This window comes from Panicum virgatum, chromosome 9K, assembly GCF_016808335.1.
Source record: "Panicum virgatum strain AP13 chromosome 9K, P.virgatum_v5, whole genome shotgun sequence".
In the NCBI taxonomy this organism is placed as follows: Eukaryota; Viridiplantae; Streptophyta; class Magnoliopsida; order Poales; family Poaceae; genus Panicum; species Panicum virgatum.
In genome coordinates this window covers 20,217,084-20,230,576 of record NC_053144.1, presented here as the reverse complement: position 1 = coordinate 20,230,576, position 13,493 = coordinate 20,217,084, and the positions used below count along the sequence as shown (strand labels likewise).

The 13,493-nt window shown below is 46.8% G+C and overlaps 1 long non-coding RNA gene across 1 annotated transcript; it reads right to left on the bottom strand.

Annotated features, from left to right (window-relative positions):
* Positions 1-3,545: 3,545 nt before the first annotated feature.
* LOC120648569 lies at positions 3,546-4,153 on the bottom strand. The gene is made up of 3 exons (XR_005664995.1): positions 3,896-4,153; positions 3,650-3,797; positions 3,546-3,564 (listed from the first exon to the last, which is right to left on the bottom strand). It is a non-coding gene; the product is annotated as an uncharacterized LOC120648569 (long non-coding RNA).
* Positions 4,154-13,493: the final 9,340 nt, after the last annotated feature.

Here is a 13,493-nt window from a genome sequence, read left to right as displayed (position 1 = left end):
TGCCGTGTGTCCTAGATCGGACACACGGTGAACTCCTGCGCCCTTATTAACTCTCTGGCTCACTCGCTCGCTCACTCGCACACCCTCCTATCGATCTCCCCCCAATTCGTGAGTGCCGCTCGCCCGCCGCTCCCATCCCAACCCTAGTGGCGGCAGGCCCCTGAGTGGCTGAGTGGCGGCGGTGGCGGCCAGGACTGGCGGCCGCGCAGCACACCGCACACCTGCACACACTGGCAGAGGCAAGGGCAGGGGTGCAGGGCGCGCAGGAGCCGAGTGGAGCAACCGCGCAGGTAGGGCGCGCAAGGAGCGAGAGCGACCGCCTGCTCCCTGCCTCCCTTCTGCCCTGCTTGGCGAGCGGCGCCCGGCTAGGCACAGCGCAGCTCCGTAGCAGCGCAGGCAGGCGGGCAGCCAGCGGGCGTCCAGGTCCGGCGACCAGGGAGCGGCGCTGCGTATCGATTGCAGAATTGCTAGGTATGTAGGTGATGGTTCTAGTTGTAGAAAAGGTTGTAGCAATGCTGCGTATCAATTTATGAAATTTGATTGCTTGTATTGTAATAATCTTATAATTTGTAAGCATCCTTATCAATGCTATTAGTTGTTTTACAATTTTATCCTCTATTTATTTCATGCATTCCTAATTTGATATATTGATCATTTAGTACACTATTATATATATGTCAAACCATTTCAGATTATGAACAATTCGTGTTATCGGTACTCGATTATGTGCAACTAGTTTGTGATTTGAGGTGTCAAAAATATTCAGTACTGCCGCCGCCCCTGCGCATCAGCCCGGCCCCGCCCCGCTGCTGCTGCGTGGCACGCAGCGCCGTCGACCTGCAGGAGCCGCCCTGCTGGAGGTCCCGCGCCTCCTGCCGTCGCTGCTGGAGCCCGCACGAGGAGGTCCCGCGTCGCCCGTCCCTGCTGGAGAGCCGCCTGCCGCCGTCTCCTACGCCTGACCTCCGGTGCCATCCGCAGCCCCTCCTGCCACGCCATCCCGCGAGGAGGTCTAGTGCCGCCAGGCCCAGGCTCTCGTACTGCCGCGCCACCGTCCGCGGTACACATCAATCTCTCTCCCCATTGTTTTCTGAACTAAATTTGTTTTATGATTTCAATTACTGAATAATTTGTGCCAGTTATTCTCCCAACTCAGTTATTTTGTTCTTGGGACTCAGTTATCCTTGTTTGACCACTCAGTTATTCTGGTATGCGGCCTCAGCTATCCCCCCTCCCAGGCGCCTCCTCCAAATCCAAGACCGCGGGGAGGCCACCTCCACCACCTCCTCCACATCGGGCGAATCTGGTACCCCAGATCTGTACATGCATTTCTAATCATCGCATTCTACCTACAACAACATCAGCAAACCCAGATCCACTGGTGAAATTTGTCTGTGTTTGCTTTGGTGGAGCCATTCAAATATCAAAGTTCTCACCAAATCCTATGACATTACGGAAGAAGTTCTCCAAGATGATTAGCTGGTTAGGTGGGTGTCTGCCCTGTAGCAACTGTGCGACCCATGTCAGCTGCTTCTCCAGCACCAACCACGAAACCCCGTCGTCACCATCAACTACTATGGCAATACTCCAAGGGAAGGAGAAAGTAGTGGTCACGGTAGCCAGCTGGAAGGAGGAAGCCAAGGTCGCGATAGCCAGCAAGATGCTTTGCTGGATCTTATATCGATGTAATTGCTGGAAAGGTCTTGTGAGATGGATTTGTGTTGCCTGATCTGTATGCATGTACATCTAGAGTATCGGTTTGCATGCTACAGATTATGTGATTTGTTATGGACTTGTTTGGTGATACTTGTGAGCTTGGTGGTGGACTTGGTTTGAGTTGTGGACTTGTGATGATATCTGTGTACTATATGTGTGATATGTGGACTTGTTTGGTGATATATGTGATATTTGAGACATTTGTGTGATATATGTGATATTTGAGCGATATGTGTGATATGTGAGGTGTTTGATTTGCAGGAGCTGAAACTAAAAACAAAAATAAAATTGAATTTTAGACAGCTTTGCCGAGTGTTTTGGCTAAAACACTCGGCAAATAGGCCCTTTGCCGAGTGCCATCACTTTGAATATTTTTTTTATTTTAATCCTTTTTAATCTAATATTTTATAAATAACTCGTACCGATCTAAATTTGCGAAAACCAGCCCTTTTGGTCGACGGGTGTGAGTGGCGCGACTCTTTGATGAGTCCCGCCAAGCCTCGTGGCGTGACCATTCAGTTGGTCCCGCCAAATTTGTTGGCGCGGCTCTTGATATAGTCACGCCGTAGAATTTGGCGTGACTAGTTGGTGCCATTTTGGCCCACAGCAAACCTGATCGATGTCTGTGCGTGGCGCGACTCTTTAATGAGTCACGCCACACCATGTGGCGCGACTCTTAACGCAGTCACGCCGTGGTATTTGGCGTGACTAGTTGGTGTCATTTTGGCCCACGGAAAAACTGATCGATGGGTGTGCGTGGCGCGACTATTTACTGAGTCACACCACCCCACGTGGCGCGACTCTTCACTCAGTCACGCCGTGGAACTTGGCGTGACTAGTTGGTGCCATTTTGGCCTAAGGCAAAACTGGTCGATGGCTGTGTGTGGCGCGACTCTTTACTGAGTCCCGCCACACTACTCGGCGCGACTCAGTGAAGAGTCACGCCACACGCAACCACTGACCAGATCTGCCGTGGGCATATTTTGTGCCAACTTGTCACGCCAATTAAAATGGCGCGACTCCTCGATGAACGTATTTAGTGAAATATTTCACATTCATTAACACAGAAATAACATAAACACATACTCCAATTCATTGTCACTTTTTTTTTCAAAATAAACCACCAAAGTGACTATCCAGAATAAACAGCCACGCTACCAAATGGCTGAACATGTCCAGAATAAAATCTGCTGATAATCTTACAACATTCCACAATAGAAGTTGCAACTAAAATGGCGCGACTCCTCGATGACCCAAGCATCCAGCCGCAATAGCAAAATAGAAGCATCCTCACCAAAGTTGTTCATATCGGAGGTCACAAGCAAAAGATATCAACCACACTAATACAAGAGGTCCAGTGACAAACTAAATTTAGGCAACATTTGATTCAACAGTACATCGATGTTAGCCAACATGTTTCCATCTAAGTTACATAGTTCCACCTACATCTACTCATACTTCACTCGTACCCAACATGCTTGTGGAGGCTACCAAGCCTTGTTCAAACATACCTAGTACCATGCTAGTCATGGGACGCATGTGGGGTGAAAGGTTTCTTGGGACGACGAGGGCGGCCCATCTTAGTTGCTAGGATGTTAGCGCTCCCGACATCAGTGTGATCCCGTGCCCGTGCCCTTGTCCGCCTCTTTGGTCGTGGAGTATCTTGCGTGGGCTCTGGAGCGTCCGGAATCTGTGAGAAACCAATCTCATCGTGGCCGTAGTCAGGATCTTCACCATCTGAGCTTGATGTCTCCTCAGACTCCTCACTGGCGATGTCTTGAGGGGGTCTCTCCTTGCCCCTCCTATGAGGGGTTCCAATACTGAGAGCACCAGATCGGCTGCGACGTCCTCCTATTAGAGAGAATTGTTTAACATATATGTAAGTAAAAACAAGCATAAAGTAGTAGAAATGGAAATAACATTGCTAATGTCCCACCTGTAGATGAGGTGCCCAATGAAGTACTCGTGCTTCTTGTACCGCGATGGCGTGACCCGGAAGGTTCACCATCATCGGCCGCTGGTTGTCCTTGTCCCGCTATGCAGTTCAGTTTGAATGCCATTTTTCGGCAACCCCGTCTAAACCTCTACATTGCATTTCAGCACAGAATTCGAAAGACACTAATCATTGAGAACTGAAAACTAAATTCATTAGACATATTAGAGGGAATTGTACATATTCTACCTGTAAGAATCCCCTCAGCACAGTGGCCTCATCCGGAGATCCTATTGGCACCCTCAACGCTTGTCCCGCCTCGTTATCAAAACGACTAAGTTGCTGCCCCTGCAAATGCATAGGTCGCACAAGTTATTATGCCATAAAAATTCTACAAACTACTTAACAAGTTAGGTCATAAAGATGTAGGACATTGCAATATTTTCAGGTGTTGTGCACTACAACTTACAATGTAGTCTTCAAAGGGTCCTCGCTCGCGCTGCGTACCCATTCTTGTGTGAGCATCATATTCGGCAAAGACATCTTCGGGGTCCGAAGGTAGATCCTCGATGTGGGTATCGTCCTATGCAGCCTTGAGCTTTAGCCATGTGTTTTGCTTCAACCAATCCAAATATATATTGAACTGGGCCTCACGGTGAACAGGGCCACCATAAACTATGTTGTTGCCTCGACCATTCCAAGCATTCACATATGCAAGGTGCTTATCCCCCCAGTTTTTGGCACCCCACTGCTTCTGTCGATCAGTTCTACATATAATGTATGCAAGAATTAATGTAATTGCAAAACATGCAAATATTTTCCATAGAATGAGATTGCAGAAAATAAATAACCATACCCGTGCAACTCATGGCTAGTATTAATATACTCAGGCGGACAAGACTGAAGTATTCCAAATTGGCGCATCACCCGATTTGGAAGGTGGTACTCAACAATGTAATAGCAAATAAGAGGGCAAACTGAGCGCCAGTATTCATTATCCCTCATGCATTGCGGACTAAGATTCATGTTTTGCACCTCCATGCGATTGTATGGTTGCCATTCAACCTAACACGACATGTTCAATATGATTATAACAAATTGAGGACGATATATTACACGAATTGTGGTAGACAAGGTGGTTATAGACTTACGTGTGCAGCATTTAGGCAATCAAGGGCATTGCTGTAGTCTATATACCGCCTTCCTGGATTACCCTGCACGGTACCAATATTGTTCCATAACCAACCCACTGTAGCCACAACCTCTCCCTCGTATAATGGCGTAACCTTAGATATAACAATAAATAATGACATTAGTGAATTTTGAAGATTACCCAAACCTAACAACAACAATGCAAAAGTAATGAACAAATAAAATACTTACTCCATGAGCACAACGCTTCGGCCGGCCAACAGGAAGGCGCTCCCACATCCACAGTTGCAATAGGTAAGCACAACCACCAAGATTTGCACTATCTTTGCTCCGCCTACAAGCATCACACAGCTGACAGTACAACCACCCAAGTGTTGCGTTCCCCCAGCTGAAAGTGGCAATATTGTCCCAGTCTTGACCAATTAGTTCTAACCACATCCATGAGATTGTGTTCCCGCTCGAATCAGGAAATAGAAACCCGGCGATCAAATGCCATAGCCATGCCCGAGCGAACCTAGCAACCGTCCCGCCATTAGCATCCGCTCCAGGTGGTGTACCAAAATGTTGCGTCAACCAAGCTGAGGTCACTCCCGTAGGCCTCTTATCCTTCGTGTCTTCCGGTGGTTCGGGTGGGTGCACTCCAAACAAAAGCTCCACTCTTTTTCTCCATCCATTTGGACAGATGCTACCAGTTACGGCTCTACCATCTATAGGAAGCCCAAATAGCATTGCCACATCTTGGAGTGTAATTGACATCTCACCGCTGGGAAGGTGGAATGTGTTTGTCTCAGGCCTCCACCGGTCCACCAGAGCTGTTAAAGCTGCATTGTCCATACCGGGGAGGCCCTCCTTGACTAGCCACGCCAACGGGAGGAATCCAGCCCGTTTTAGGTACGGTGCGTACCTATCATCCCACCGCAGAGGCTTGTGAAGGCGGGGGCGTAGAGGCTTCAAAACCTACAAAAATATCAATGAACTTTATAATCAACTAAAATCAAATTAATGACTTCACAAAAATAAAAACGAACACAAATTCACCTGCGTACACTCTTCTTGTATCTTGCCACGGTGTCGCTCATCGTAATGCATCTCCATGAGAGGGTAGCGCGGGTGGTGTGCCATCTACATACAAAAAGTAATATATAATAAGCAATCCCTTTGTTTCGTCAGACTTGTACTATGAACATTGGTTCATGAATGTAGCTGCATATTGGTGGTCATGGTTCATGAATGTTTCAAAGGGATCCGGATGAGCTAGCAGGATATTCTAATTTTGAGTTCCCAGGATGGAAAGAAGATTATGAAAACTTCCTCAAGTTCCCAGGCATAGTAGGCTAGACTCACCTCTATAATCGAGGGAACCAGGGGCGGATCTGGATCCGGCGACACGAATGGCCCTGGCGGAGGCGGCAATGGCAGAGGAAAGTATGCTCTGCCAATATTCCACCAAGTAACTTTTGCGCTACAATAAGCCCAGCAAGAACCACGGAAGCAGTTCCCTGCAATTTATAAACAATATAAATTGAAGATGGTACTTTAGAATAATCCAGCTTGCATTTAATCATATTGTGCCGACATTACACAGTAAAATACATTGCAAGCATCAAATAACAACCTGAATATCATCAATGAATACAAGGTGAGTTGTGCCATATCTTGCAAGGCACTCAAAGGCATTATGATTGGCAAAATCCTCAAACTATGTGATAGAAAAAAAAACATGTAATAGGTTTCAGCTTTCAAACTTTAGGCCATTTGCCAAATGATTTAGATACAAATGTACATGTAAAGTGTACACAAAAAGGCTTAGTTTTACACTAAAACTGGGTACACGCAATGATCTATGAGGTGCATTATCTCTCCTTCAAATATCCTCATAAAATCAAATAGAGACTCTAGATGGCCAGGCAAATGGCGAAAGCAAAAAAAAAATCCTCTTTAAAAAATCAGGAGAGCTTTCTTCTACAAGTGTGCATTGTGTTCCTTTTGCAGCAACCTTATCTTTACCTGGTTAGCTAGCAAAACTACTGCACTCAAAATCCTATTTCATAAGTTAAAAGCCAAGAGAATGTCCTCTGTAATCGAGGCATAGTAGGCTAGACTCACCTCTGTAATCAAGGGAACCAGGGGTGGATCTGGATCTGGCGGCACGAATGGCCCTGGCGGAGGCAGCAATGGCGGCGGCCGGTGGCGGCTGGTGCTCCGCAATGGCAGCGCTAGGGTGCGGGCCGTGCATGGCCCCGGCGGCTGGTCCGCAGGGGGCGCGCAGGTGCAGGGTGCCGGGGGCCGGTCGCCAGGCCGCGGGTGGGGGCGGCTGCAGGGCGGGCGGCAACGCCGGCCGCGGGGGAGCTTCCTGCAGTGCTCCAGCGGCCACAGGTGGCGAGCGGCTGGGTGGGTCGCGGGCGGCGGTCGGCCGGGTCTCCTGGACACAAGATAGAAGATAGGGAACTGAGGAATTGGACTAGGGTTTGTCGGTGGGCCGAGTCAAAATCGGCTGAGTCGCGCCACGGAGCATGGCGCGACTGAGTCGCGCCATGCTCCGTGGTGCGACTCTGCCTTGCCACGTCATCCGCCGCATCGCGCATGCCAAAGCATGCATCTGGGTGGAGTCTTTGCCGTGTGGCCAGGTTTGGGCACACGGCGAAATATGAATGTGAAAACAAAAAAAAGGAAAAAATATGAATGTGAAAACAAAAAAAGGAAAAATATTTGACGTGTGTCCTAGATCGGACACACGGCGAACTCCCGCGCACTTAACAACTAATCTCTGGCTCACACGCTCTCTCTCTGGTCTCTCTCACTCTCTCGCTCACCGCCGCGCCGGACGCCCCGCCTAACTCCTCCCCCACTCTGACTCCCACCTCCCCTCAGCCCAGGCGTCTAGCCCGGCAGCCCGACACCCTATTCCGCTATAGCACCAGGCCACCAGCTCCCGTCCCCCAGTCCTGCAGCGGCGGTGCGGCACTCCGGCCGGCAGGGGCAGCGGCGGCCGGCAGCGGCTTAGCACGCGCGGCAGCCCGGCATAGCTGCCTGGTAGGGGGCCAGGGCAGGGGCAAGCGGCGGACCCCCGCGGCCGGGCAGGCCGGCAGGCAGGGGCCAGCGTGGCGTCGGCGGTGGCCTGGCTGCGCGGCCCTTTTCTCCTCGCCATCCCCTTGCTATGCGAAACTGAAGCTAGCCTTTGTTGCACAGGAACATGTGAGAGTGCTATCCTCCCGGCGGCTTTGTTTGTTTTGTTTGTTCTTGAGTTGCCTGATCCGATCTTTCGAAAGCTAATGATTATGTCACCGGGTATGATTGGATCTAGAGGCAGAGGCGCAGAGCACTGGAGTTGGAGTAGGACACCTTCGTCAACAAGAAGCTAAGAAGCATCCAGGGGTAGAAATTTTTGAATAGTTGCTTGGTCACATTCATTGAAAGGGAATTCTTCTTGCAAGCTAAGGATCAGGACATCATTTTGCAAGAAGCTAAGAAGTTAAACTGTAGGCTGAAATTTGTAAGCTTTCTTATCATTTTGTTATTTTATCCTCTATATATTTGACATGTTGCAATTTGGATATGTTGATCATTTAGTATATCTATTATCTTCATATCGAAAAATTTCAAGTTATGCCATGATAAATGTTATGATTTTGATGCTTAATTATGTGCTATGAATATATACTTTAATCTGCCAAAAAAAATTCACCCTTTGAAAATTATGTGCTTTACCTAATAGGATTGCTTAGAAATTCGGCTTCTACATGCAGTTCCATTTTTTTTAAAACTGTCATGCAGTTCCATTTCTTTTAAAACTGTCATGCAGTTCCATTATACACAACTCCAATAATTAATTTGTGCCAGAGCAGGATTGCTCCAGGGAAATTTAGGATGTTCAAATTTGATATAAGTTACAGGTGAATCCTAGTCATCAATTCCAATTCGAAACAATAGTTCCTGCTCTTACTTCTACTTCTAAGAGAGCCTACCATAATTTAATCCCTTGCAAAAACTAAATAGAAGAGCTTAAAAACTAAAAAAGTAGATTAATGTGGTAAGGCATGTAAAATTAATTGAATGTTGCAAGGAAACATGGAATTCAGCCTCAACTCGGTCGGAGCATAGCATGCCATGAAAAGAAAATGGGCGCATTAGAACAAAGTAATAAAAACTTGAAAATATTAATTTACCTTGAGATCCAACTGTTTGTGAATCCAGTAGGGGGCAGGCATGCAAACTCAATAAGCAGATTTTTTTGAGTCATGACATTGAAAATTTGACCTATACTTATGTTGTAATTGATGGAATTAGATTGGAACGAGGAGGAGAGAGGAGGACAAGAAAAAGGAGGCCACACCGCGCACGTCGTCAAGCCCATAGGTGAGCGGCATAAGCAACCTCTCTTTCTGTGTTATGCATAAGCCCATATATAGGTGAGCGCATAAGCCCATAGATCACATAACTTAGTCGTCTCCCGTTCGAAAGAGATACGGTTCGAAATATGCAGCTCTTTGCATTCATGGAACCGTATGTGTTTCAAATTGTCCACGTCATTTGGACAGCCCAAGGGTGCGTAGATATGGTTAGTTTTCATGGTCAACTCCGATCCGTGCCAGAGTTTCGGCACCACCTCCGTGTTGTTCTCCGGATACACAATCTTCTTGACAGGACGTGTATTTGGAGAGCAGTGGGGAGGTGCTACCGAAATTTTGTCTCGGCTAGGAGTGGATCATGGAAACCAACCATATCTACGCATCCTCAGGTGGGATTAGGACCTATCTTCACCTATTAGAGTTTGTTAGATATCGTGTATATGAAATCGATTTTTAAATTTCTCGCTCGTATGTTAAAGGATGGATGACCGTGAGTGGATGTACAAGGGATGGCAGAGCGAACAAGAGTATATTGAGTTTGCTCTAAAGGTCAATGACTTTTTGGAAAAGGCATTTGATAGAGGACAGAGTAGAATGCCGTGTCCATGCACCAAGTGTCAAAATAGGATACATCAATCACAACTCACTATGGGTAAACATATTATCACAAATGGATTTGTGGAAAACTATACCCGGTGGATCTGCCATGGTGAAGCCCATCGTGCGAGTGAAGAGGTAGTCAGACAACGCATCGATGATTATGATGCTGATGCCGGTTGCGCAGACATATTAGCTGACTTTCATGAAGCACACTTCGAAGAAGGACCTAGAGAGGAACCGCCAGAGCCTACGGCAAAGCAGTATTATGGCATGTTGTCTGCGGCACAGAAACCACTTCACCAGCATACCAATGTTTCTCAGTTCGATGCTATTGCACGCGTACTGGCCCTAAAGTCTGAGTGTTGCATTAGTCGAGATGGCTTCGACAAAATGTTGACAGTTTTTGGTAGTCTGCTTCCGGAAGGACACATTCTTCCAAAGAGCATGTACGAGGCACAAAAACTTCTTCGTAGTCTTAAGATGCCATATGATAAGATACATGTTTGTCCGAAGGGATGCATGTTTTTTAGGAAAGAACATGTAGACGCAAATTACTATACAAAATGTAAATCATCTCGGTGGCTGGAGGTGGATTCTGGTGATGGTCAAAAGAAACAGCTCAAAATCCCCGTGAAAATCGTACGGTACCTTCCATTCATACCGAGAATCCAACGTCTGTTCATGACCGAGGATTCAGCACAACAGATGAGATGGCACAAAAACGGCAAACGCTACCGACCTGAGAAGATGATACATCCATCTGATGGTGAAGCATGGAAACATTTTGACAGGCGTCACATAATGAAAGCTCTGGAGGCTCGAAATGTACGTGTTGCGTTGGCAACAGATGGATTCAATCCTTATGGAATGACGGCTGCCCCGTACAGTTGTTGGCCCATGTTTGTTATCCCTCTCAACCTCCCCCCTGGAGTTATCTTTCAACGGCAGAACATATTCTTGTCGTTGATAATTCCTGGATATCCGGGGGATAATATGAGTGTGTATATGGAGCCTCTTATTGATGATTTGCTCCATGCTTGGGAGGAAGGTGTATGGACATATGACCGAGCTACAAAGACAAACTTCAAAATGCGAGTGTGGTACATGTACTCCCTACATGACTTGCCAGCGTATGCGATATTCTGCAGATGGTGTGTGCACGGGAAGTTCTCTTGCCCAGTATGCAAGGCAGCTATGAGGTTCATCTGGTTGGCGAAGGGTGGCAAGTATTCTTCATTCGACAAATACCGACAATTCCTCCCTATTGACCATCCATTCCGACGTGACATCAAGAACTTTACGAAAGTTGTCGTGGTTGATGAACCTCCACCGCAGATGATGTCAGGTGTCGCGGTCCGTGAGTGGTTACAGTCGCTGATGGTTAAAGAAGGTGGTGGTTTTGTGGGTTATGGCGAAGAACATGCCTGGACTCAGAAGTCGGGCCTGTGGAGGCTTTCCTACATGGATGATCTTCTTCTTCCTTATAACATTGATATGATGCACTCGGAAGAAAATATTGCTGAGGCACTCTGGGGTACAATCATGGACATTCTTGATAAAACAAAGGACAATGTTAAGGCCTGAGTGGATCAAGCTACTTTATGCGATAGACCAAAATTGAATATTCCGCCACCCAAAGATGGTAAGAAATGGAAAAAGCTTGCAGCTGAATTCGTCCTGAAGAAGCACCAAAGGAAAGAAGTACTAGAATGGTTCCAGACTTTAATGTTCCCCGATGGGTATGCAGCGAATCTAAGGAGAGGGGTCAACTTATCTACTATGCGAATCAATGGGCTGAAGAGTCATGACTACCACATATGGATTGAGCGGCTCCTTCCGGTGATGGTTCGAGGCTATCTCGCTGACCATGTCTAGCAAGTGCTGGCGGAGTTAAGCAATTTCTTCCGCTAGCTATGTGCTAAGGAGTTGTTTCGGGCTGTGGTTGAGCAAATGGAAAAATTGGCCTCTGTGTTGCTTTGTAAGATGGAGAAAATCTTTCCACCCGGCTTCTTCAATCCGATGCAGCATATGATTTTGCACCTCCCGTATGAGGCACGGATGGGAGGGGGGCTGTTCAGGGACGTTGGTGCTACTCGATTGAGAGACAACAAAAGATCCTTCGAATCAAATGCAAAAATAAATGCAAAATAGAAGCTTCCATTGCAGAAGCATACATTCTGGATGAAGTCTCCAACTACACAACAAAATACTATGGTGAAACCCTTCCAAGCGTGCACAATCCACCCACTCGTTACAATGAAGCTGAAAATGAAACGAACCTCAGCCTATTCAAAGGGCAACTTGGAAGTGCAAGTGGTGCGACTCCTAAGACCTTGCTCAATGAAGAGTTGCGCACTATCATGATGTATGTGTGGACCAACCTAGTGGAAGTCGAGCCGTACATACAGTAAGTTCTCAACAAACTATTTGCTCGAGTATTAACTATTCTGCATCCAACCCCCTTTACCTCTCGTTTATATAGGGAATTTACTCAACAATTCTGGTGTCGCCGAAGAGTTCCAACCCCGCACGAAGTTGACACCCTTCTTAAGTCCGGTGCGGGACAAAGAGCCCCCGATTTCATTTCTTGGTTCAAGCACAAGGTATAACAAATCCTCATACTTGTTAGACATTTGAAACTTCTTGTCCGTGCGAATAGTATAACAAACCATCATACTTCTACCTGCAGGCCCAAAATGATGCGTCTATGTGTCCCGAGTTGAGACAAGATGCCAATGGTTGTGCCTATAGGGTCTTGTCATACTCCGGTTATGATGTCAATGGATATCGCTTTCACACAAAAAGCCACGAGCAGAGTCGGCCCAATCGAAGAACCACAAATTCCGGCGTTTGTACGACAGCCCTTGATGGGGTCGTGTATTATGGCATAATTGAGGGAATCTATGAACTCACATTTTATGGTTGCAAAACTCTTAAGCCTGTCATATTCAAATGCCATTGATTTGATCTTAACGAAGTGCGACGGACTCCTCATCTCGGCCTAGTCGAAATTCGCCAGTCATCAGTGTATCCAGGAGACGATGTCTATATTGTGGCTCAACAAGCCACGCAAGTTTATTATCTCTCATATCCGTGCAAAACCGACGATCGCCTTACGGGTTGGGACGTGGTGTACAAGGTATCACCACACGGTAAAGTAACTATTCCAAATAATGAGGATTACAACATAGACCCAAACACATATGACGGGGAGTTCTTTCGAGAAGATGGGCTTGAAGGGCATTTTGATATAGACTTAACCGGAGTTATCGAAATGGAAGTACACGATGATGAAATGGTTGATGACGAGGACGACGTTGATGAGGAGGTTCGTAATGCGAAGGACCTAGAATTACTTGAGCGATTACAATTAGGCGATGACAATGAGAATGAAATTCCACCTTTAGAGCACGTGCTTGAACTTCTCGACTTGCGTGATAGTGATGATGAGACATATGATCCAGCTAATCCCGATGAAGATGATTATTTCTAATACATGTATGATCCATACTATTTGATTTATTAATGTTACTTTTTAATTATGTCGTATTTTTTTCTTTCTCTTTATAAGATCGTTTTGTATATATGTGCTGATTGGTTTACTATTTTTAATTGTAGGTGATTGAAGAAAGATGCCGGGCGGCGGACTTCAACGACAGGCCGCCTCACTGTACAGAAGAATGATGCCACACTCGGATGCTGGTGAGGGCTCCGATAGGAATTCCGGGTTGGGGCGAGGCTATGGT